Here is a 27,026-nt window from a genome sequence, read left to right as displayed (position 1 = left end):
TGATGATGTGCCCTGTAAACTTTCACTCAATCCACAATAAAAACCTTAAAAATAAATAAATAAACTAAACATATATTTATCACACACAAAAAATCAGTTACTCGGTCAACTATCCATGTTTAAAGTGTCTAAGAAGTAACTCAGGGCTAAGGTATTGGAGGAGTCCTGGTGTGGTACTGCAGGCTAATGCACTAGACCAGAAGGTTGGTTTGAACTGAAAGGTCAGCAGTTCAAACTCACCATCCACGCTTGGAAACCCTATACAGGGTCATTATGATTTGGAACCAACTCGACGGCACTTAACAACATCAAATGTATTGGATACTACAGAAATATTCCATCCTTAAAGAAAGTTCTATTGGAAGTGTTGGTTAGGCCATACATGCATCCCTTTCCTTGGACCACATCCTGGTTCTGACAGGTCTTCCTTGTTTGAATCCCCATCCCAGGTCTGTTACCTTATTAACTATTTCCCTGAAAATCAACCTTAGTGTTCTTGACAGTTCAGGACCATGGACAATGGCACTCTCTTCTGGCAAATATTTTGGTCATGCTGTAAGCCAGTGACAAACCAAGAATGGAAGGCTAAAGTAAGGAATACAAGGCAGCAAGCCACATTGGCAAGAGAGTTTTTTGTTTTGTTTTGTTTTAAACTATTCTGAAAACTTCACCCATAATTCCATAGGCTAACTTTGGTCTCTGTCTGCATCAGCTCATCTCTTCTGGGAGCTGCAATTTAGAATGTGTCATGAACAAGCCACATACATGTTGATCTCAGGAATGAGGTAGGGAATAAACTTAGAAAGTCATTCATTCTCACTACCATCAAGTCGGTTCCAGCTCATAGAGACCCTGTCTAGGGTTTTCAGGGCTGTAACTCTTTATGGGAGCAGAAAACTTCATCTTTCTTCTAAGAAGGGGCTGGTGGGTTTGAACTGCTGACCTTGTGATTAGCAGACCAATGTTTATCCTGTGGCACCACCATATCTCCTTTAGAAAGAGTCAAGCAGGATTAAATTCTGGACTGTGACTCACCTGTAGCACAGGCACGGGGAAGTTTCTTAATCTCTCTGACTCTCAGTTTTCCAATCTGAAAAATGTCTACAATACTAATTCTATAAAATGATAAAATGCATGCAAATCACCAACCATAATATACTAGTACATAGTACATAAATATTATTTCTACTTTCCCTCTTGGTAAATTGAACTTCATACTCCCTAATGTGGCCAGCCCCAGTGTATAAGGCAGACTGTTCTCTGGGGATGGTGTCTAAATTTAGGGACAGAGATGACTTGGTAAACAAAAATTCTTTTTTTTTTGGCTGTCTCCAGGGCATATGAGGCATTGAAAATACCATGGTGCACCTTAGTCCTCAATGTGACAACTTTACTCTTGTGTAGCAGATTTGTCAAATTCAATACATTGTCTGATTTCTTGATTGTTGCTTCCATGAGCATTGACTGTGGAGCCAAATAAAATTAAAACGACAACTTCAATCTTGTCTCCATTTATCATGATGCCATTTATTGATCCAGATGTGAGGATTTTAATTTTCTTTACATTGAGATGCTATCCATACTGGAGGTTGCCATTCTTGATCTTCATCAGTAAGTACCCCAAGTCCTCCTCACTTACAGCAAGCAAGGTTGTGTCATTTATCACAGGTTGTTAATGAGTCTTTCTCTAATCCTAATGCCACATTCTTCTTCATATACCCAGTTTCTAGGATTGTTTGCTCAGCATCCAGATTGAATAAGTATGGTGAAAGGATACAACCCTGATGAACCCTTTTTATGATTTTACACTATTCAATGTTCATTTGTTCTGTTCAAACAACTGCCTCTTGGCACATATATGAGGGTAATTAAAAAATTATCCACACTCCAGCTATATTAAAATGCGCATCCACATCCATGACGGATGACAACATAGAGCATGCATGTGAAATGATTCTGTCAAATAGACGAGTGACAGTGGATTATGTGTCAAATCACTTGCAAATCAGCCATGGCTCTTATTGTTGTTTTTGGTAAGTGCTGTTGAGTCAGTTCTAACTCATAGCGACCCTGTATAGGGTTTCTGAGGAGCAGCTGATGAGTTTGAACCACCAACCTTGTGCTTTAAACTAAGCTTGGAGTCGAGTGTGTATGCTATGGTGCCGCCCCAGGGCTCCACCTATGAAATAATTTACAACAGACTTGGGTTTCAACAAGTTTGTGTGGATGGGTACTGAAACAACTCACGAAAGAGCATCAATAGGGCGTTTGAACATTTACAAACAAAATTTGGACTGATACTCGAAGGAAGGTACAAGTTTCTTTAAAATTTTTTTTACTGGTGACGAGACATGACTTCATCACTACAAGCTTGAGAGTAAACGACAGAGTATGGAATGGAAGCATCCTCAATTGCTGACCAAGTATAAGTTTGAAAGTCAACCATTAGCTGGAAAATTGATGCTTACAGTTTTCTGGGATTCTCAAGGGCCAGTATCTACACTATCAGGAAGTTCAACAATCAGTAGTGCTTTTTACAGTGAGATGCTTGCTGAGGAGCTGAAGCCAAAACTTTGGATTAAACACAGAGGACTGCTCTCCAAGCCCATTGTGATCTTGCATGACGATGCAGGTCCTCACACCTCTACCCACACTGTTGACACTCTGCCAAAACTTCATTTTGAGGTGTTAAAGCATCCTCCCTATAGTCCTGATCTTGTGCCATCATTCTTTCACCTGTTTGGTCCCCTGAAAGCAGTCCTCCAAGGATGAAGATTCACCTCTGATGAAGAAGTGAAGACAGAGGTGCATTCATGGCTCACAGTTCAGCCCAAAACATTTTTAAATAAGGGAATATGAAAGTCTGTTGACAGATGGACAAAGTATACTGAAAAGCAACAAGATTATGTCAAAAAAATTATGCATTTGTTTTTTCTAAAAGTTGATTAAAATAAATTCTATAGGCAGAGTGTGGATAATTTTTGACTTACCCTAGTATATCATTTTATATATATACATGAGTCCTGGTGTGGCACTGTGGGACAAAGTACTGGACTGCAAGTTTGGCTTGAACCACAAGGTTGGCGAGTTTGCACTGAAAATCTTGTTGTTCAAAGAGAATTCTATTAAGTATAAACCCTCATCATATAATCTTGATTTCATTGTGTCTTGAATACATAAATATATAGTTGACTTAAGTACATAATAAAAATTACATTATTATGGAATGTATTATTTGTAAAACTAAAAAGAAATGGAAATATGTCTAGCTACTAATTTAAGAAATAGTTCATGTAATTTAACAACTGGAAAAAAAATACGTTTCCTTCAAACGACTCTCAAAGTCTGCATTTCCTTACAAGATGCTTAACTTACTATTTCATTTTAACCTGGTATAAACATGGTCTCTAGAAAATGAATTTAAACTTTCTTTATTTTGACGTAACATGTTACTTTTAAAAATAACTAGGAGTAAATCCTGGGCTTTGTTGTGAGGGAAGGGAGAACCACAGCTTGATTCTTTTTTATTTATTCTGACATTTACTTATTGTTAAAGGAAAACAAATACCACCCCAAAGAGTACTTCTACTTTCTTTTTTTGCTTTTATGCTAACAAGTAGAATTAAAATATATTTCACTTCTGTTTTTACTAGTTATTGCATTTGTTTCCTTCATGACTATGAAGAAGATGAAGGGCTGTAGGGATTCTTGACTCTCTCCTGGATTCTCACATATCTATGCAGCAAAATAGAACGTATTTAAAAGCACTGCTTACTTTTCTAATGCTTTCATTTTCTACACTAGGGAAGTGAAATTTACCTTGCTATTTCACTGTATCTTACTTCAATCTCAGGCTAGTAATACAATTTTGCCCTCCTCTGAACATGAGCAAGCCCTTTTAAATATTTGTTTGGTGAGGAAACACAATTTCCCTCTGATTTATTCCAACGATGTCAATTACAGGCATATTTGTTGCTAATGGAGGCTCTGGTAACCCTTTCTATAGAGGTAGGTATATGAGTATTTTGCTTCTAAAGTAATACATTTCACAGTGGCATTTGGTGGTGATTAAAAAAAATAAAATGCAAGGGGAATTTTGAGAATCGTAAATTTAATTTTAATTAGTTAAAAATAACAATGTTCTCTCATGCAGATTCATTAGAAAAGCGGTCATTTATCTTTTTGTGTAACAGATTCTCAAACACTTAATAAAGCCAATTGCCCAGGCGTACTAATGGGCTTTCAGTGTGAGCTGGTCATTGTGGGAATGGGAACATCCATCAGGTTAGTTCACCCTGCCTGGCCTTGTGGAGATGGATGATGGGAACAAAACCAACAGATAACTGCAGTGTGGCAAATGAGCTGCAGGGATTGAAATGTGCTAGGAGAACTGCTGAGATGGATGCATTTTTAGCTAAAATAAAATAATAAAATAAAATGACTAAGAGAACTTTTCCATACTCTGGAAAATACTTTCATTCCTGCAGATCACATCTCTTTTCTTCCGGGTGGAATTTTGTGTTCTATTGCCTTTGTTTCTTCATAATCTTATGCCTCGTGTATTTATTTTACATCATATACTCTTCTGATTTGTTCCTGCTTTTAAGTTTCATATAAATGGAATCATACTACAGGTATCCATCTGTGACCTGCTCTTTTGTCCTCAAATTGGATTTTCCAGGTTTATCCTTGTTAACGCATACTGCTTCAGACCATTTATTTTCACTACTGCATACTCCAACCACTAAGGTATCCATTCCATCTTTGTATTGTTTTCTGTGTCTTATATAAAAGAAATTGTTTATACAAACAATGTGGTTTTAAACATTCTTGGATACATCCCTTTAGGTACATATGTTTCTCTAGGAAATATTTCTAACAAGAATTCTGGGTCAAACAATATGTCCTTTGCAATAAGTATGTTCCAAATTGGCTATAAGACCAGTGACAATTTACACTCTCATCAGATGTGTCTGAGAGGCCCTGTTGCTTTACATCCTTGCCAACACTTAGTTGTCTCCTACATTTGTACTGCAACTATAGGCTTTAGAGCTAGAGCAAAAACCAGTTGCCATTGAGTTGATTCCAATTCATAGTAACCCTGTATGTGCCAGACTCTAACTGTATTCTGTAGGATTTTCAACTCTCCTTTTTCAGAAACAGATCACCAGGTCTTTGTTTTGGGCATTTCTGAGTGGACTTGAACTGCCAACCCTTCGGATAGCAACCAAGCATGTGACACTATTTACAAGACAGTGTATAAGATGGGATACTTTCATGTTCTATATTCTGTCTGATCATAGCATTCCTGTCGGTCTTTCTTTCAAGAAGTATCTTCTTTTCTTCTAGCCACTACAGGCTGGTCTGCTCGTCCTTTCCAGTGGAAATTTCCCACCTCAGAAGATTTTGGATATGGTTCAGGATTCCATCTATGGGCTTATGTAATGCACAGGCTCCGCAGGAAGCTTCCTTCACTTCACTGGGCACATTGTAGCCCCATTTTAGGTATTCCAGTCAGTTATAGGCAGAAGACGGACTTACAAGCTTTCTATGGTGATATTTCTGGCGATTCCTTTCTCTCCCCATCAAGTGTCTATTTTATAATGGTATGTCAGGGACACCAAGATTCAAAATACAGCCAAGCATCTTAACATTATTTCCTCCCTTTTCCCTATTCCAACCATGTCTCAATCCCTGTATCCCAGAGCCCTGTTGTTCCAAGGTTGTGCATATATCATTATTTACCTCTGTCCCACTTATCCCATGCAAACCTGCCTAGTTATTTTCCCATCTGCTTTGCTCTTCCATTCTCCTCCCCCTTCTTGTGTATTGACCCCTCCCTAGCACCAAACTACCCTGCCCTGTGCGCCACTTTTCCCTCCCCGCTCACCTCACCCTCCACATCCCGGTAACCAGCAAAGAATCCCACCCCCCCTTTAGTATGGGTTATTTTTCTTAGTCTTTTACAGCAGTGTTCCTATGCAGTATTTCTCCTTTTGTGACTAATTTCACTCAACATAATGTCCTCAAGTTTCATCCATGTTATGTGGTGGCTTGCAGCTTCCTTGTTATTCTTCAAGGTAGTATAAGAAACATTTTTTAAACTATAATACTACTTTAATATCTTCAATTTATCCTTAGCTGCTGTTGAGTCTGGCCCCAACTTTTGGTGACTCCATGTACAACAGGATGAAATGCTTCCTGGTCCTGTACGGTACTCATGTTGGTTACGGATCGGACTGTTGTGATCCATATGGTTTTTGTTGGCTGATTTTCTGAAGTAAACCTCCAGATCTTTCTTCCTAGTTCAACTTTGTCTGGAAGCTCCGTTGAAACCTGTGCAACCATAGTAATTATCAGTGATTCCAGGAAACAAATGTAATTATCCTTGGAAAATAACTTAAGCCCTTACAAAATTATTAATGCAGATTTGAATTGCCTTTTGTGAAATTCATTGCTTACTCTTATTCACATGTAATTTTATTCATATGAAGTCATCCAACAATTCATCTTCATTCTCTTGGCATTTACTATTGAAAGACATTTAAGGCTCATTTACAAACTCATCTTCCTATGCAATCACTTTCTTTATATTAGCATTAAATAAGATCAATATGAGTACTTATATCTGGGGGAAGAAATCATATTGTTGACACATCTCTACCGGGGGAAAGTACACATACAATATGTACCTTTTGTTTTCCATATTTATGAAGCTAATTTCCCATCCAAAAAAATATTCCTTTCAGTCCCTATTTTTAAAATGGAAAAAATAAACTATTCTTATCAAAAGCAGTCATAGTCTTATTGTGGTTAATTTACTGACAGTAAAATTCACCTACTTGGAGTAGAGAATCAATGAAGCTTGAAAAATGTACTCAATCATGTAACAGCAATCAAAATCAAGATATAGATGAGTTGCTGTTGTTTATATGAGCCATGGAGTCGGTTCCAACTCATAGCCACCCTGTACAGGGTTTCCGAGGCTGTCAATCTTTACGGGAGCAGAAAGCCTCATCTTTCTCCCACAGAACAGCTGGTAGTTTCGAACTGCTGACCGTGAGATTAGCAGCCTGATTCATATAGAAGAGTTACAGCATCGTAAAATATGCCTGTAAGACTTTTTCAGTCATTGTTCCACCTCCTGGTTAAGGAGCCCTGGTATCACAGTGGGTTGCTAACTGAATATTTGGCATTTTGACAGAGCAGGAGAAAGATGAGGCAGTCTGCAACTGTGAGATTTACAGCCTCAGACACCCAATGGAGCAGTTCTGTTCTGTCCTATAGAGTTACCATGAGTTGCAATAGACTTGATGGAGGTGTCATTTTGGTTTGGCCCATGGTAGCCACCAATGTATCACTGTAGTTTTACTTCTTCTAGAATTTCATATAAATGGACTTATTTTTGTCTGGAGTTTTGCACTTTGAACAAGTTTTTTTTTTTTTTTAAGTGATCCCTTCCCTTTATCAGTAATTTGTCCCTTTTTATTGCCTAGTAAGTATTATTCCATCAGAATATTGTCAGATAGAGTGACAGAAGATGAGCCCCTCAGGTTGAAAGGCACTCAAAATACATCACACTTGGTAAACTGGAGGGTCAACGAAAAAGATGAAGACCTCCAATGAGATGGATTGGCACAGTGGCAGCAGCGATGGGCTCACACTTAACAATGATTGTGAGGATGGCACAGGACCAGGCAGTGTTTCATTCTGTTGTACTTTGGATCGCTATAAGTCAGAAATAACTCAAGGGCACCTTACTAAAACAGCTACTGTGAGTTTCTGCTAATTCAGAGCTGTCCCCTTTCAGGACAATGACCCCAGCCTCATGGCAGCTGGCTTGCTAGTGGTTATGTTGTCTCCCAGGTGCTCAGCAATCCTATAATCAATACTGACTGATAAAAGGGTCAGAAGACCACTGCCTCCTTGCCTGAAGGAAGAAACAGCTCCAGAATGTCTTTCAAGCCTCGGAAGTGCTTGTGAGCTGTGGCTAAGACTGGCTCCAGGTGAGCCCACGGTCTTGTAAGTTTCTTTCCTAGTCCTGTTTCCCTCACTTCCTGTTTTTCAAGCTCTGTCCCTTAAAAGTCATGTGCACCTGAACCCCTGCTTTTGGGTTCCACTAGGAAACCCTGGAGTGGGGATTGGGTAGGGAAGGGAGAAGACAAACAACAAGAAACATCATGAGGAGTCTGAATTTGAGAGGCGCTGTGACTGGAAGAGAGGGAGAGGCCCTGAAGCTGACTTGATGGTATCTAATTACAACAATTACTCCATCATATGAATACTCCAAAACGTATTTCTTCATTCATTGGTTGGTGGATAATTGTGTTGCTCACAGTTTTTGGCTATAATAAATAAGGCTTCTATGAACATTTGAATATAAAATCTTTGTTTTCATTTCTCTTGGGTAAATACCTAGAAGCATTATTGGGACATATGCTAAGTATGGACTCCTGGTGTGGTGCTGTGGGCTAATGAGCTGGACTGCAAAGTTGGTTTGAACCACAGATTCCTGGTTCAAACTCACAAGCTGCTCCTAGGAAACTTTATACAGGGTTGCTGAGTCAGAACTGACTCTATGGCACTTAACAACAACAACAACAACAATAATGGTAAGTATTGCCATCAAGTCTATTCTGACTCATGGCAACCCCATGTGTGTTAGAGTAGAACTGTTTTCCACAGAGTTTTCATTGACTGATCTTTCAGGACTTTCTTCTGAGGAGCCTCTGAGTGGATTTGAACTGCTATCCTCCGACTACTAGCTGAAAGGTTGGCAATGCAAAGTCTTCCAGTGGTGCTTCAGAAGACAAATCTGGTGATCTGCTCCCAAAAGTTCACAGCCATGTACACCCTATGGAGCACCGTTCTGCTCTGAGACACATAAGGTTGCCATGAGTTGGAACTGATTCAATGCAAATTAACAATAGCAACATGGTAAGTATATACTTAACTTTATAAGAAACTGTCAACTGTTTCCCATAGTGGTTGAACCAATTTACATTCCTACCAGAAAAATCTGAAATTTCCAGTGGCTTCATACCCTCCATCACTGTCAATATTTAATTTTAGCCATTCTGGGGATTGCGTTGTGATATATCATGATTTCCCTAATGACTAATATTACCATACATTCTTGATTACTGTAGCTTTATATAAAATATATACATTTTTTAAAAAAAGATTTTGCTAGGATTTTGATTGTAATTGCATTGACTTTATTTGGGGGGAAGAAATTAGTCTTCCAGCTCATGAGCATGGTGTATTTATTTCTTCATGTTTTAGGGTTTCTTTAATTTCAGCAGTTTTACAATTCCCAGTGTACAGGATTTCCACAAGTTTTTGGTTATAATTTTCAGTACTTCTAATTACAGTGTAGGACTTCCAATTGCAGTCTTGCAAGCTAGAATTCATTGGAGCAAGATCTTCAAAATTCTAGAAGAAAATTATTTTTCCACTAGGAATTTTAAGCTCAGTCAAACTATGAATCAAAGATGAACGTAGGATAAAACTATTTTCAGACTTGTGAAGTCTAGAAATTTATCTCAGTGAACCATTTCCCAGGAAGCAAATGGGGATGATACTTCACCAAAACAAAAAAGTGAACCAAGAAGGAGGAAGACATGGTATTCAGAAATTGAGTTCCATACCAAGTGAGAGGTGACGGAATCCTCAGGGTGTAGAGGAAGGAAGATCCCAGGATGCAACTGTCCAGCAGATGCAGGGGATAATGAAAGTAGTTTGGAACAGGCATCTTGAGGGTTATCCTCACCAACTGACTTCAGCAATTGTCTCAAATGTGGGTCTGTCCACATTTGATATCTTTATTTGACTACATGCTAGTGAGCCTCCAGTCTTCTTTAATGAGACAGGTTGGGATGTCTCCCCAGAATTTATAAGGGCCAGGGACAGGTTTGGATGTTTGTACTATTATTCAATCATTAACTGAATACAGATGAGAAGTGGGATGACATCATGGACATTATACATGAAGAAAGCAGTAGGTCATTAAAAGGACAAGAAAGAAAACAAAGACCAAAATGAATGCCAGAAGAAACGCTGAAACTTGCTTTTGAAAGTAAAGTAGCCAGAGTGAATGGAAGAAATGATGAAATAAAAGGGTTATACATAAGATTTTAAAGGATGACTTGAGAAGACAAAGTAAAGTATTATAATGAAATGAGAGAAGACATGAAGTTCGAACACTATAAGGGAAGAACACACTTGTCACTTCTCAAGCTGAAAGGATTGAAGTGAAAATCCAAGCCTTATGGTGCATTGAGTTTACTTGACATGGTTCTTCTATCCATAGTCTTAGTAACTCCCACCAAAGATTGGGTGGGACCAAACAAATAGGATGTCTTGTTGTTCTCAAGTGCTGTGAAGTCGGTTATGACTCATATTGACTGTTTATAGGGTTTCCGAGGAGTGGCTGATGAGTTTGAACTTGAGGTTTTAAACTGACCTTGAGATCAAGTGCTTATCCTATGATGCCACACCAAAACTCCAAATAGAGTGGATGGGACTCTAATAGAAGGATTAGTTGGTTTTGTCATTCTTCTGGGTTTAAAGTGAGCCATCTTAGAAGTAGGAACTGGGCATCTCTTGACCATCAAGAAAGAAGAGCTACATGTGATGGACAGCTTTTGGACCCTGAGATCCCTGTTCAGGGAAGCAGTGGAGGCAGAGATGGCAGCAGAGGCAGTCGTAGAGTTCACAGTCGATGGACTGAGTGAGACTGAGTGTCTTGGGCAGGAGGCTGGTTTTCAGAATGGAGTTCACTTCAGGCATTTATGCAGAGGGCTAACGAACTTGTAACACTTGACCGAGCAGGGCAAAGGCTAAGGAACCAGGTGGCTGAGCCCAAGAATGAGAGAGACTGTGTCTGTGGTATGACTGATAAGAGGTGCTCCTGATCAGAGAAATGCTGTATTCTGAGTGGTTTCTTATTCAGAAACGCCCCTGCTAACTCTCTAACACTCATCTCTCTGTTGTACTGTGGTAGTGTGTGTGTTGCTGTGATGTTGGAAGACATGCCACCAGAATTTAAATTCCAGCAGGGTCACCCATGGTAGACAGGTTTCAGCAGAGCTTCCAGACTAAGACAGGCTAGGAGGAAGAAGAGGTGGATCACTTTATAAGTTTTCACTCCTGAAAACCTTGTGAAGAGCAGCAGAACATTGTTAGAAGATTAGCCCCTTAGATTGGAAGGCATTCAAAATACTACTGGGAAAAAGTTGCCTCCTAAAATATTTGTTGTTGTTGTTGTTGTTTGGTACCATCGAATTAGCACCAACACATAGTGACCCTATGCTTTACCCAAGCCATGGTATTTTCCAATAACCTCATATGCATGTGAAAGTTGGACAGTTAAAAGGAAGACCATAGAAGAATGGATGCATTTGAGTTATATGTTGGAGGAGAATGTTAAAAGTACCACGAACTGTAGTATCTAGTCTGTCTGGGCGGGGTTGATAAAAGGAGATGGGGATAGCACTCATGTGGCACAGTAGTGAATAATTGCTATCAGGACTGACTGTGAGGGTTGGAAATGAAAAGGTAGATGATTTGTAGTGAAAGGAGGGGAGTGGTTGACTTTGCAGTCCAGGAGCGGAGGTCCCTGGGACCATCAAGGGAGAAGAGCGGAGTGCAGGACTCTACACAGAAAAACAGTGATGCCAGAGATGGAGGCAGAGATGATGACGTGGAGAGATGGAGTAGCTGGGACTCTAGACCCAGAGAGGGAGAGGGGCTTTGTGCTCATGACCAAGGGGCAGGCTTGCAGGGTATACCCTTTGGTTGATTGATGATGCCTGGAGGGGATTATAACCATAGCAATGAAATGATATATGGTAGGATGAATGTAAAGCTAATGTTCTCCCATGGAAACCATCATATAATTCACAATAAAACATTAAAAAAAAAAAAAAGGTACTATGTACTGCCAAAAGAACAAACCAATCTGTGTTGGAAGAAGTACTGCCAGAATGCTCCTTGGAAGCCAGGATGGCCAGATTTCATCTCTTACTTCAGACATATTATCAGGAGGGACAAGTCCATGGAGAAGGATATCGTGTTTAGTAAAGTGGAGGAAGACCTCCAAGGAAATGGATTGGCACAGTGGTAGCAGCAATGGGCTCAAATGTTGCAATTATTGTGAGGTTGGTACAGGACCAGACAGTGTTTCATTCTGTTCTACATAGTGTCCCTATGAATTGGTACTGACTCAGCACCTAACAACAACAACAAGGCTGCTTATGTACAATCAAATAAGTCATGGGATTTGGTTCCTTGTATTGAAGGCTTAGGTTTTATGGGACATTCCAGCTAATTAAACTAACACTGAAGTTAATGCTGCTGTTCTATCTCTTAGCTCATTGATAGTACCCATGGTCTTAAAAACTTGCAAGACACTGTACAAGGCACAGCAATTGATCTCTTTTTTGATTTGAGCAACAAAGGATGAAAGAGAGTCAGGAGCAGAAGAAGGAAATGTGTGTAGTGAACTGCCTCCAAGAGTAACTGCCTCCTTTGCCATGAGATCAGAAGAACCAGATGGTGTCCTGTCACAGTTTGATTCTATCAAAATGGGAAAATTCAGAAAAAAAATTCATATTCTCAGACTTTATGAAGTTATGGAGGGTGGATGGATTCCCAAAACTATTGTCCTAAAATAATCTTTAAACCTTAAACCAAAAAATATCCCCCAAAGTTTTCTTAAAATCAAACAAATATATCGTTTAACTAATAAAGAATATCTACCTTCAATACGCTCTTTACGTTCTGTCTGTATTGTATCAAATTCACAATGGCAACTTGAAAGATTAAATAGGAAACTTAAGGAGCAGGAAGTGTGTGTTCATGTCAGGGAAATCACCTGGTAAAAAAGGGAGGGTGAGAATGATTGCATAATTCAAAGAATGTCATCAATGTCACTAAATTGTACATGAAAAAATGGCTGAATTAGGTAAGCTCGTTGGTTTATAGTCTCAGTAACAAAAAGAAAATAAAATATAAAGAGAGAAAGAATTATATGTATTTCTATTTATTTTTATTATTTGTTGTTGGTGTGTGCTGTCAAGTCAGTTCCAACTTATAGTTGGAATCTGTGTAGGGTTTCCAAGAGCAGCTGACCTTGTGCTTAACAGTCCAGGGCTTAGCCTGTAGCTAAGCCTTATATAGGCTTAGCCTATAGCTAAACCACATCACGGTTTACTATATATAAACATATGTATGTATATATATGTTTACTATACATAAACATATCTATCTATTTATCTATCTATACATACATACATTTATGTATATATCAGAGTTGACACGAATAAATTAATGCTCTCCCTAACTTTTTTAAAGGACAAAGATATATTGAGAAAGAATGAGGAATCTTAACGGCCAAATTCATTGTATGTTCATTTTTTTTGCAATTAAAATATCATAAACTAAGTTATTTTCTTGCCCAGTTAGCCTAAAGAACTTACACTTAAAAAATATATAAAGCGTCTCTTATAAACCACATTCTTAATTTTAAAAAATCACTAACCAGGTGTCTTCTCAACAAATTATACTCATTGAATTCAAATTCTCTTTAGAAAGAAAAAGCATTTCCAATAGAAATACTAAAATAGCCCTAACAGCTGGACAGATATTCAGTGTCACTGCTAGTCAAAGACCTGTATATTAATGAGATACTATTTTTATCACCAAAATTGGCTTTATTGTATAAACTATATGATATAGATCAACACTCATCTATCAATTTGTCATATGTGGTGGCTTGTGTGCTCCTATGATGCCATCAGTATTTTAAATACCAGCAGGATCACTCAAGGTAGACAGATTTCAGTGGTGCTTCCAGACTAAGACAGATGAGGAAAAAGAAGAGGCGATCACTTCTGAATGGCCAGCCACTCAAACCTTATAGTTAGCAGCAAAACATTACCTCATGTAGTGTTGGAAGATGAGTTCCTCAGGTTGGAAGGCACTCAAAATGCAACTGGGGAAGAGCTTCCTCTTAACAGTAGAGTTGGCCATGATGATGTGAATGGAGCCAAGCTTTCAGAAGCTTCATTAAGTGATGGGAAACAACACAAAATAGGAGGAAACAGCTGCAAACATTTATTAGTAATCAGAACATTGAATGTATGAAGTATGAATCTAAGAAAATTAGAAGTTGTCAAAAATGAAATTGAATACATAAAGATCAATATCTTAGACATTGTTGTTGGTAAGTGCCATCGAGTCTGTTCCAACTCATAGTGAGCCTGTATAGGGTTTCCAAGGAGCAGCTGGTGGGTTTGAACTGTTGACCTTGTGGTTCGCAGTCCAGTGCTGATCCCACAGCACCACACCAGAAGTCCAACCCATAGTATATGTTGTTGTTGTTAGGTGCCGTTGAGTCAGTTCAGACCCACAGTGACCCTGTACAGGGTTTCCGAGGCTGTAAATCTTTACGGGAGTAGAAAGCCTCATCTTTCTCCCGCGGAGCCACTGGTAGTTTCGAACTGCTGACCTTAAGGTTCACAGCCCGATTCGTAACCACTACGCTATCAGAGCTCCTTATAGTGGTGTGCAATTTAACTTATAGATGTATAGACTTTTAATAGTGTTCCCAAAACTCTTCAGTGATCAAGATATGTGGTTAAAAGTTTTAGAGAAAACTATTCTGATATATTACTATTCTGATATATCAATGAGTATCTCTAACTGCTTAAATTTATTAGAGTATTTTAAAGCTATTTTTTAAGAACTTTAAAATTACAACACAGATTATGAGTTCAGGATGAAAAAATGTTGTTAGACCAGACACCAGATAATCCTAGGCAAGTTGTACACAGTGATACTATCAATTGCCTGGAGTTAACAGTGCCAGAATCCCAAGTGTCTGACTTATTTTCCCCTCCAGCCTAATTGAGAAACAAAATGGAGAAAACAAAAAATAATGTCAGATAAATAGATTCCACAGTCAGTCCTGCCTTTTTCAACCTCTAAACCAGCAATTAAATCTCTAGCTTTCTGGCTCATACCTTGAGATAAAGTTGTAAACTGTCAATAATAGAAGGAAAACGGAGATACACAGACAGTAGCTTCCACCAAATTAGCTGATTTCAGAGAGAAGGCAGATCATCATCATACACCTAAGGCCCCACACCTCTCAGAAACTTCCTGGATGGGTTTATAGAAAAAGGACTCATAAAACCGGTTCCTAAGGAGTTGCTTTTACTGTCTGTTAATGGAGCTCTGGTAGCATAGTGGTTATGAATCGGGCTGCGAGCCGCAAGGTCAGCAGTTCGAAACTACCAGCGGTTCAGCAGGAGAAAGATGAGGCGGTCTGCTCCTGTAAAGATTTACAGCCTCAGAAACCCTGTGTAGGGTTGCTATGAGTCTATGAGTCGGAACCAACTCCACGGCACATAACAACAACAACAACAATGATACCCTTTGGTTTCCAGGCATCTCTATACAGAGATTAGTAAAAAATACCATCACTGAAAACAAACAAATGACTTTTCTCCTATAATTCAATAAGATAAAATACTTTTGTGCTTTGAAATTTTAAAACTTCTATCTAATTCAAGTCATCTATATTTATTTATCATTTAAGAATGCTAATTAACCTAATGAATTATTTCAAAGTGCTAGGGAGAAGTCTAGGTCTAATTTCATACAGGCATGGAAACTGAAGCAATAGGACAGTGTTCAAGATGCCTCTTCCCATCACTACTAACTCTATTGTTCCACACCACTATTGTACTCCTCAGGAAGAGAACTTTCAGCTGATCATCACAAATGAGCCAGGAAGAGATCTCCAACCGACATAGAAAAGGGTCGCTCCCTGAAGTAGCTTAGACATCCTAGCTAAGAGTTTCTTTACATTGTACAAGGGAGTTGCAAAAAAGTTCATGGAAAAATCACATTACTTTTTAATTCTATCTTACCACAAACTTTTTTAAGTCCCCTGCTTTTTCCTGATATCTAAACAACTTAAAGGGGCTATTGTGTTCTGAAAGATGTTAGTTTGTGTCCCTTAAGTGTTTTCTCCCTCATTCCATTCAGTTCATCGGTTTATATGACTCAATCACAGGAACTAATGCTAAGATTTAAAGAATCATTCTATGGGCCCAGTGGTGATGACAGCATAATCCTAGACATTGTTTGTTGTTATTGTTAACTGCCGTTAAGTCGGTTCGGACTCATAGCAACCCTGTATAGCGTTTCCAAGACACAGCTGGTAGGTTTGAATTGCTTACCTTGTGGTTCACAGTCATTGTTGTTGTTGTTAGGTGTCAACAGAACAAAACACTGCCCCGTCCTGGACCAACCTAACTATTGTTGCCACACTTGAGCCCATTGATGCTGTCACTTTGCCAATCCATCTTGCTGGGGGTCTTCCTCTTTTTCTCTGATCCTCTACCTTACCAAACATGATATCCTTCTCCAGCGACTGGTCCCTCCTGAAAATATGTCTGAAGTATGAGAGACGAAGTTTGGCCATCCTGGCCTCCAAGGATCACTCTGGCTGTACTTTTTCCAACACAGATCTGTTGGTTCTTTTGGCAGCCCATGGCACTTTCAGTATTCTTCTCCAACACCATAACTCAAAAGCATCAATTCTTCTGCAGTCTTCCTTATTCACTGTCCAGCTTTCACATGCATACGAGTTTATTGAAAATACGATGGCCTGGGTCAGGCTTGGTCCTTAAGCTGACATCTTTGTTCTTCAACACTTTAAAAAGGTCTTGTCCAGCAGATGAGCTGAAATAAACAGGTATTAGCCATTTTGAATTAGACAATCACAGTTAACTATGCCAGAAACAACAAATTGAAGAGGAATGATATTACATTCATCATAAAAAAGAGCACTTCAAAATCTATCTTGAAGTACAATGATTTCTGTGATAGGATAATATCCATACAAGGAAGACCAGTGAACACCACTACTATTCAAGTTTATGCACCAAACACTAAAGCTGATGATGAAATTGAAGAATTCTACCAAATTCTTCAGTCAGAAAATGATCAAAACATGCAATCAAGGTGCATTGATTACTGGTAATTGGAATATGAGTGTTGGAACAAAGGAGGAAGGATCAGTAAGATCAGGAAGAGTAAGAAAATATAACCTTGGTGATAGAAATGAAACTGGAAATTGCAGGGAAGAATTTTGCAAGACCAATGACTTATTCATTGCAAATACTTTTTTCAACAACAGAATCAATGACTATGCACATGGTCATCACCAGGTAGAATACACAAGAATTAAATTGACTACATTTGTAGAAGGAGATGATGGGGAAGCTCAATACTATCAGCAGAAAAAGGTAAGGGGCAGACTGGAACAGATTAATTATTCATACGCAAGTTCAGGCTGAAGTTGAAGAAAACTAAAACAAGTCCATGTGAGCTGAAATATAACTTTGAATATATCCCACCTGAATTTAGAGACTATCTCAAGATAAAATAGATTTGATGCATTAGACATTAATGACCAAAGACCAGAAGAGTTGTGGGATGACATCAAGATTATCATAGAGAAAGAAAGTAAAAGATGATTAAAATGATAGGTAATTTAAAAGACAAAAACAAAATGGATGACAGAAGAGACTCTGAAACTTATTCTCCAACATAGAGATTATAAAGCAAATGGAAGAAATAATGAAGTTAAAGAGTCAAATAGAAAACTTCAAAGGGCAGCTCAAGAAGATAAAACACTGCACTTTAATGAAATGTGCAAAGACCTAGAGTAAGAAAATACAGAGGAAAAAACACTGCATTTCTCAGACTGAAAGAACTAAAGAATGAATACAAGCCTTGAATCACAATATAGGCAACATATTAAATGACACAGGAAGCAGCAAAAGAAGATGAAAGGAATACTCAGAGTCACTGTACCAAAAATAATTGGTCTTATTTCAAGCATTTCAAGAGGTAACATATGATCAAGAACTGAGGGTATTGAAGGAAGAAGTCCAAACTGCACAGAAGCCATTGGTAAAAAAACAATGTTCCAGGAACTTACAATACAAATTGAAATGTTTCAACAAACCAATTCAGTGCTGGAGGAACTCACTAGTCTATGCAAAGCAATTAGGAAGATAGCTATCCTATCAAATGATTGGAAGAGATACTTATTTAACCCCTTCCAATGAAGTGACCCTGAAGAATGCAAAAATCATTGAACAATATAATTAATACCACATACAAGTAAAATTTTGCTGAAGATCATTCAAAAACAGTTGAAGAAATACATTGACAGGATGCTGCCAGAAGTTCAAGCCGGATTCAGAAGGGGACGTGGAATGAGGGATAGCATTGCTAACATCAAATAGATCTTAGGAGAAAGCAGAGACTACCAGAAAGATGTTTTGGTGGTTTTTGTTGTTAAGTGCTGTCGAGCTGGTTCCGACTCATAGCGACTCTATATAGGGTTTCCAAGGAGCAGCCGGTGGGTCTGAACTGCTGACCTTGTGGATCGCAGTCCAGTGCTGATCCTTTAATTCACTATGAAAAGGTATTTGACTACGTGGATCATAACAAACTATGGATAACATTGTGAAGAATGTTGTTGTTAATTGCCTTCGAGTCAGTTCCGACGCATAGCTACCCTATAATATAAAACAGAACAAAACATCCACCCAGTCCTGCATCATTCTCACAATTGCTTTTTTGGTTGAGTCCACTGTTGCTGCCACTGTACCAATCCATCTCATTGGGCAGGGGTCTCCCTCTTTTTCTCTGTCGCTCCACTTTACCAAGCATGATGTCCTTCTCCAGAGACTGGTTGCTCCTGATAATATATCCCAACTTTGAGAGATCAAGTCTGACTACTTTAGGTTCTAAGTATCATTTTAGTTGTACTTCTTCTAACACTGATTTGTTTGTTCTTCTGACAGTCCATGGTACCTTTAATCTTCTTCTCCAATACCATAACTCAAATGCATCAGTTTTTCTATGGTCTTCCTTATTCATTGTACAGCTTCCATGTGCATATGAGGTTATTGAAAATACCACAGCACGGATCAGGTGCACATTAGTCCTCTGCTGACATCTTTGCTCTTCAACACTTTAAAGAGGTCTTGTGCAGCAGATTTGCCTAATGCAATATGTCATTTGATTTCTTGACTGATAATTCCATGAGTATTGATGATGGATCCAAGCAAATAAAGTCTTTGATAACTTAAATCTTTTCTCCATTTATCATGATGTTATTTATTGGTCCAGTGGTGAGGATTTTTTTTTTATTTCTTTACATTGAGGTCAATCCATACCAAAGATGTCAGTTTGAGGACTAATGTGCACCTGTCCCAAACTATGATATTTTCAATAACCTCATATTTATGTGAAAGTTGGACAGTAAATAAGGAAGACCATAGAATTGGTGCATCTGAGCTATGGTATTGGAGGAGAATACTGAAAGTACCAGGGACTGCCAAAAGAGCAAACAGACCTTTGTTGGAAGAATTACAGCCAGAGTGCTCCTTGGAAGCCACGACTTTGTCTCTCGTACTTCGGGCATATTATCAGGAGGGACTACCAGTCCCTGGTGTTTGGTAGAGTGGAAGGTCGGAGAAAAAAAAGGAAGACCCCCCCCGCCCCCCAGTGAGATGTATTGACACAGTGGCAACAGCAATGGGATCAGGCACAGCTATGATTATGAAGTTGGTGCAGGACCAGGCAGTGTTTCATTCTGTTGTGCATAGAGTTGCTATGCGTCGATACTGACTCAATGGTACCTCCCAACAACAAACATCTTTCTAGTCTTCTTTGCTTTCAGTCAGGATCCATCTGACATTAGCAATGATATCCTTCATTTTGCATTCTCTTCTGAATCTGGCTTGAATTTCTGGCCGTTCCCTGTTGATGTACTCTTGCAATCGTTTTTTAATTATCTTCAACAAAATTTTATTTGCATGTGATATTAATGATATTTTTCGATGATTTCTGCATTTCTTTGAGTCACCTCTCATTGGAATGGGCACAAATATGGATTTCATCCAATTGATTGGCCAGTTAATTGTCTTCTAAATTTCTTGGTATAAACTAGTGTGTATCAGTTTCTTGAAAAATTTCTATTTGTATGATTTTAATTCTTGGAGCTTTGTTTTTTGCCAATGCTTTCTGTGCAGCTTGGACTGCTTCCTTCAGTACCATTCATTCTTGATCATATGCTACCTCTTGAAATGGTTGAACATCAACCATTTATTTTTTGGTACAGTGATTCTGTGTATTCCTGTGTATTTCCAGAAGAAAGCATCTTCTTTTGATGCTTTCTGCATCGTTCAATATTTTGTCCATAGAATCTTTCAATATTGCAAGTCAAGGCTTCAATATTTTCTTCAGTTCTTTCTTCTTGAAAAATGCTGATTGTGTTCTTTCCTTTTGGTTTTCTCATGCCCCATCTTTGCACATTTCTTCTTAAAACTTGACTTTGTCTTCCTGAGCTTTGTAATTTTCTGTTCAGCTTTTTTGCGTACTCATTTCTTTCATTCTCTTTACCTTCTCAGAGTTTAAGAGCAAGTTTTAGAGTCTCTTCTGGCATCCATTTTGATCTTTTCTTCTTTCCCTTCTTTTTTTCTTCTTCACAATTCATTGGGCATGTTAACAGGGTATAATTCAGGATTAGACACAAGTCAGAATACAGCAGTTCTCAGGTCAGGGACTCCTCTTCTCAGCCATACTGCTGGTATCTCTCACTCTTGTCTCTTTCCTTCTTTTAAATGACCTTTTGCTTTCTTCCTGTTTGATGTTCTTCAGTCATTAGCATCTAATACATCAAATTTGTTCTTGAGATGGTCTCTAAATTCAGGTGGGATATATTCCAGGTCATATTTTAGGTCTCGTGGAGTTAATTTAATTTTCTTCAGCTTCAGCCTGAGCTTTTATAAAAGCAATTGATGGCCTTTTCCTCAGTCTACCCCGGTCTTGTTTGGACTGGTAATATTGAACTTTCCTACCATGTTTTCCCACAGCTGTAGTCAATTTGATTCCTGCGTATTCCATCTAGTGAGGTCCATGTGTATAGTCATCTTTTATGTTGCTTAAAAAAGATATTTTCAAAGAATTAAGTCTTTGGTCTTGCAAAATTCTATCATGCAATCTCCATCATCATATCTATTACCAAGGCCAAATTTTCCAACTACTGATCCTTTCTCTTTGTTTCAAACTTTCACATCTTGATTGCATGTTTGATCAATTTCAGATTGAAGAAATTGGTAGAATTCTTCAATTTCATCATCACTAGGTTTAGTGATTGTTGCATAAACTTGAACAATAATTGTATTAACTGGATATTATCCTATCACAGACAGCACTGTACTTCAAGATAGATCTTGAAATGCTCTTTTTGATGATGAATGTGTTGCCATTCCTCTTCAATTTGTCGTTCTGGCATAGTAAACCATATGATTGGTTGATTCACAATGGCCAATACCTGTCTTAGATTCATACTTCCTACATTCAACATTCTGATTATTAATGAATGTTTGTGGCTGTTTCTCCTCATTTTGAGTTGTGTCCCATCAGCAAATGAAGGTCTCAAAAGCTTTACTCAATTCATGTTATTATTGCAAACTGTAAATTGAGGAGGCAGCTCTTCCCCAGTCGTATTTTGAGTTTCTTCCAACCTGAGAGGCTTATATCCTGGCATTATATCTGACAAGGTTCTGTTGCTATTCATAATGTTTTCATCTCTGGTACTATATCTGATAATGTTCCACTGCTATTCATAGTGGCTAGCCATTTTCAATGGCTAATCATTCAGAAGCGATCCCCCTCTTTTTTCTAGTCTGTCAGTCTGAAAGTTCCACTGGAACCTGTACAACATGGGTGTCCCTGCTAGTATTTAAAATACTGGTGGCATAGTTTCTAGCATCCCAGCAACACACAAGTCAACACAGTATGACAAACTGACAGATGAGTGGTCGATTTTGCCCATAGAATCCTTCAGTATTGCAACCTGAGGCTTGAACTTCAGTGCTTTCATCATCAGAAATGATGAGCATGTTCTTCCTTTTTGTTTTCAACTCGAGGTCTTTGCACATTTCATTATACTGTCTTCTTGAGGTCTACTTTTAAATCTACCATTCAGTTCTTTTATTTTGTCATTGTTTTTGATACTTTAGTTACTCTACATTCAAGATCAAATTTCAGAATCTCATCTGATATCCATCTTGGTCCTTTCTTTCTCATTTTTTAAATGACTTTTTGTTTTTCCTTCATGAAGGATGTCCTTGATGTTATCCCACAACTTTTCTGGTCTTTGGTCATTAGTGTCTAATGAATCAAATCTGTTCTTGAAATGATCTCTAAATTCAGGTGAGATATACTCAACATCATACATTGGCTCTTATGGACTTGTCTTTAATTTTTTCAGCTTTAACCTGAACTTTTTTTTATGATTAACTGGTGGTCTGTTACACAGCTGAGCCCTGGCCTTGTTTTGCCTGATGATATAGAGATTCTATATAGTCTCTTCTCACAGTTGCAGTCAATTTGATTCCTGTGTATTCCATCTGGTGAGGTCATGTGTATAGCTGTTGTGTATGTTGTTGCAAAAAGGTATTTGCATAAAATAAGTCAATGGTCATGCAAAATTCTATCATGTAATCTCCAGCTTCATTTCTATCATCAAGGTCATATTTGAACTCCCGATCCTTCTTTGTTTCCAATACTTGCATTCCAAACACCAATAATGCATCTTGGTTACAAGTTTTATCAATTTTAGACTGAAGAAATTAGTAGAATTTAGTTACTTTATATTTGGCTTTAATGGTTGGTGCATAAATTTGAATAATAGTTGTATTAACAGGTTTTTCTTTGTGTTGTTGTTGTTGTTAGGTGCTGTCCAGTTTACCTTGTAGGCATAGAGATAATATGCTATCACAGACTGCACTGTACTGTGTTAGATTTTTAAAAGCTCTTTTTGATGATAAATGAGACACCATTTCTCTTCAATTTGTCCTTCCTGGTATAGTAAACCATGTGATTGTCTGATTCAAAATAACCAATAACAGTTCTTTTCATCTCACAAATGCTTAAGAGTCTTTATGTGGTGCTGTAGGATAAGCATTGAACTGCTAACTACAAGGCTGGTGGTTCAACTCTACCAGTCACTCCTTGGAAATCCTATTCAGTTTCCTTGTGAGTTGGAACTGACTCGACAGCATTTAACAGCAACAATGCCTAAGATATCATCTTTATTTGTTCCATTTCATGTTTCATGACTTCCAATTTTCCTTAATTCATACTTTGTATCTCTACAATATGATTGTTAATGGATGCTTTCAGTTGTTTCTTCTTGTTTTGAGTTGTGTAAAATGTCTATTTTATAACAGCAGACAGGAGAAACCAGAAACCAGTATTTACAAGATAGTCAAACACATAAACATTTCCCCTCCCCTCCCTTACCCATTCAGCTTATGTCTCACTCCATGGATCTACTCACAGAACACTGCTGTTCCAAGGTTGTGTATAAATCACTATTTACCTCTATCCCATTTAGCTCATGCATAACTCCCTGTCTTCTCCTATCTTCATTGTTCATCTGCCACCCTCCCACTTCTTGTGTATTGCCCTTCTCCCTTTATATATTACTTTCCCCATCACCAAAGCTAACACATGTCTAACATTATCCATTGAATTACTCTCCCCTCCTCCCACCTCTGGTAACCATTAAAGAGTGTTTCTTTTAGCATGGAAACCTTTTCTTAAGCTTTTACAATAATGGTCTCATATAATATTTGCCCTTTTGTGATTGACTAATTGCACTCAGCCTAATGTCCTCCAGGTTCATACATGTTATGAAGTGTTTTGCAGATTCATCATTATTCTTCAAGGTTGCATAGTATTCCATTGTGCATATGTACCAATGTTCGCGTATCCATTCTTCCACTAATGGGCACTGAGACTGTCTCCATCTTTTTGCTATTGTGAATAGCGCTGCAATGAACGTTGGTGTGAAGTTGTCTTTTTATTGTTACATTGTCCAAGTTATATATATAGTATATTCCTATCAAATATATGGGAGTGCAGTAGCTCCAAAGGATAAGCACTGGACTGTGAATTACAAGGTCAGCAGTTCAAGCCCACTAGTGTTTTGTGGAAATAAGATGAGGGTTTCTGCTCCCACAAAAAGATTTAAAGTTTTGGGAATCCTATATAGGGTTGCTATGAGTCAGAACCGACTCCATGGCACTCAACAACAACATTAACTATATGATTTTGAAGACAGTTTCCCAGTTGGTAACTTGTCTTTTCTCTTTCCTGCCAAGGTCCTTTGGTGAAAAAAGTTTTTAATTATTTTTAGGCCTCATTTATTTGTTATTTTCTTTTTTGTTGTTGGTGCTTTTTATTATTTAACCCATGATTAAACGTTAAGCCCAACCACATTGGCTTTGCATTTTCTCCTATGAATTTTAGGATTTCTGTTACCATATTAAGTCTTTAAACCATTTTTAATTTTATTTTTTAATGTATGATATGAGGCATGTCTTTTTTCATTTCTTGGCATGTAAAAATCCAATCTTTCAAACATCATTTATTGAAAAGACTTCTTTCTCTATCAGATAGGCTTATCTGACCATAAATATGTGATTGTATTTCTGGTCTCTCAATTCTATTTCATAGGAATGTGCCTATTTTTATATCAGGACCAGGCTGTTTGGTTACTATAACTTTATAATGTATTTTGAAATCAGGGAAATATGAATCCTTTTACTTTAGTATTGTATTAGCTATTTGGGGTCTTGTGCCATTCCATGTGAAATTGAGGATTCGATTTTTTCATTTCTATAAAGAAGACTGTTGGAATTTTCATTGTGATTGCATTGAATTTATAGGTAGCTTTCTGTAGTACTGGCATCTTAGTAATATTAAGCCTTCTAATCCATGAACATGATATTTTATATATTTTCAAATTTATATTTCTTACATATTTGAGCACTATATAGTTACCTGTTTAACTTCACTATCCTTACTTTTTTTTTTTTAAGAAGCATTTGCTTCTATAACTTTTTGAAGTTAAATTTTTAATGAGTGATAAAAAATAAAAATTATCTAGGACCAAAAGAAAACTGTCAAATGTACAGCTAAGAAATGGAAAGCATTCACCATCTGTCACTAAATTATTTTCAAAATATAATGACAGTATTAGAAATAATCTACATTATTGTGTTCTATCCTGGGGGCTTTGGGATAGCTTCTCAACTTTGCAACTCAGTCATTGTTTTGGAGTGAATTGTATCCTGCTCCCCAGTATGAGTCAACTCGGCTAGACCATGATTCTCAATATTATGTGATTATCCTTCGTTTGGGGACCTGATGTGTCCCAGCTTCTGGTATTAATGAGGCAAGATACAATATTAGGTTGTGCTTTGAGTCAATCTTTTTTGAGATATAAAAAAGATGAAACAAGTGAGCAGAGATTAGAGGGACCTGAATACCACCAGAGCAGGAGAGCCAGGGACAGAACACATCCTTTTGATCCAGGATCCCTGCACTGAGAACTTCCTAGAACCAGAGGAGGACTGATGCCAAGGCACATCAAAATCTCCAAGGAACTTGGGACCACAGATGTTAAAAGGAAACAAAGGCCTTCTTCCAGAGTTGACACGGAGAGAAAGTCTTCTCCCAGAGCCAGAGCTCTGAGTTTGTATTTCTAACTTCCTGAACTATGAGAGAATAGATTTCTGTTTGTTAAAGACATACATTGCAAAATCTCTGTTACAGCAATCTCTGTTTTTGTTAAGTGCCGTAAGTGCCGTTGAGTTGGTTCTGACTTACGGCGACCCTGTATAGTATTTCCAAGGAGTGGCTGGTGGGTTTGATTGCTGACCTTGTGGTTAGCAGTCCATTTTATCTTATAAAATTCCACAAGGACTCTTGGATATCAGAAATAGACATTTTCCAGGAACTTGAGTTGGAACATAATTTGAAAAAGCAGAGGAAGGAAGAAGGGAAATCTGTATATATATAGAGAAAGGCAAATAGCTTCAGCAAAGACAAAGAGTTGGGAGTTCACATCACATATTTGGGAGATAGGAGAAATGGCTTACATAGAGAGGGGTGTAGGTATGAAGAAAGGCGGTAAAAATTAGTTAGTAAAGGTGGAACCAAATCACTGGAGACTTGGGCACCAGGCTGATAAATCTAACATTCGTTCTACAGGAGTTAATTTGCAACAATGAAGGATAGCAGTTTAAAAAGTGACAGTGAAAATAACAACAAAAACATCTTTTCAGTGATGTTGATTCAATTCACAGCCTGGTCCTCAAAGTACCTTAACTTAGAATCAGAGCCACATCTTTCCCTCCAGACCACTTAACATTTACTCTATTGAGTTTAACCAAAGCAAACAGAATGATTCTTGTCATCTGTCCCTCAAGCAAAAGGAGAGCCAAAGCTTTAAATGAAAAGGCTGCCTGTCACAGTGAAAACTATTATTTGTTGTTGTTGTTAAGTGCTGTTGAGTTTGTTCCGACCCATAGCAACCTAGTATAGGGTTTCCGAGGAGCAGCTGGTGAGATTGAACCTCTGACCTTGCAGTTCAAATGGCTTTGCAGTCTGGTGCTTTAACCCACAGCACCACACCAGGACTCCAAAAACTATTATAGAGGCTAGCAAATATGGGTCCTAGTTTGCAGTGGCTTCAATAAACTGTCCATATCTAAGCCGTCTTCACTTTAGTCTTGCCACATCTGGTCAAACTTTGATGGACTAGTGTCCATCCCCACTGTTTATCCAAGGAAGCTTGAAAGCTCTCCTTTGACTGTGTCAGAAAAAGGGCCCTATGTACCCTTAAATCAGTGATTCTTAGTGTGTTTGCTTGAGTCAAACATTAGTGTCTCTAGAACTATGAATTGACAGAATACAATCTGAAATGTTTCAACAAATTGATGCAGTGCTTGAAGTGCTCACTCATCTATGCTAAGAAGACAGAAATCTGATCAACTGACTGCAAGAGATCCATATTTGAGCCCATTCCAAGGAAAGGTGACCCAATGGAAGGTGGAAATCATTGCACAATATCA

Source organism: Chrysochloris asiatica, unplaced genomic scaffold, assembly GCF_000296735.1.
Source record: "Chrysochloris asiatica unplaced genomic scaffold, ChrAsi1.0 scaffold00032, whole genome shotgun sequence".
NCBI lineage: Eukaryota > Metazoa > Chordata > Mammalia > Afrosoricida > Chrysochloridae > Chrysochloris > Chrysochloris asiatica.
The sequence above is the reverse complement of the archived record's forward strand: the minus strand, read 5'-3'. Positions refer to the sequence as shown.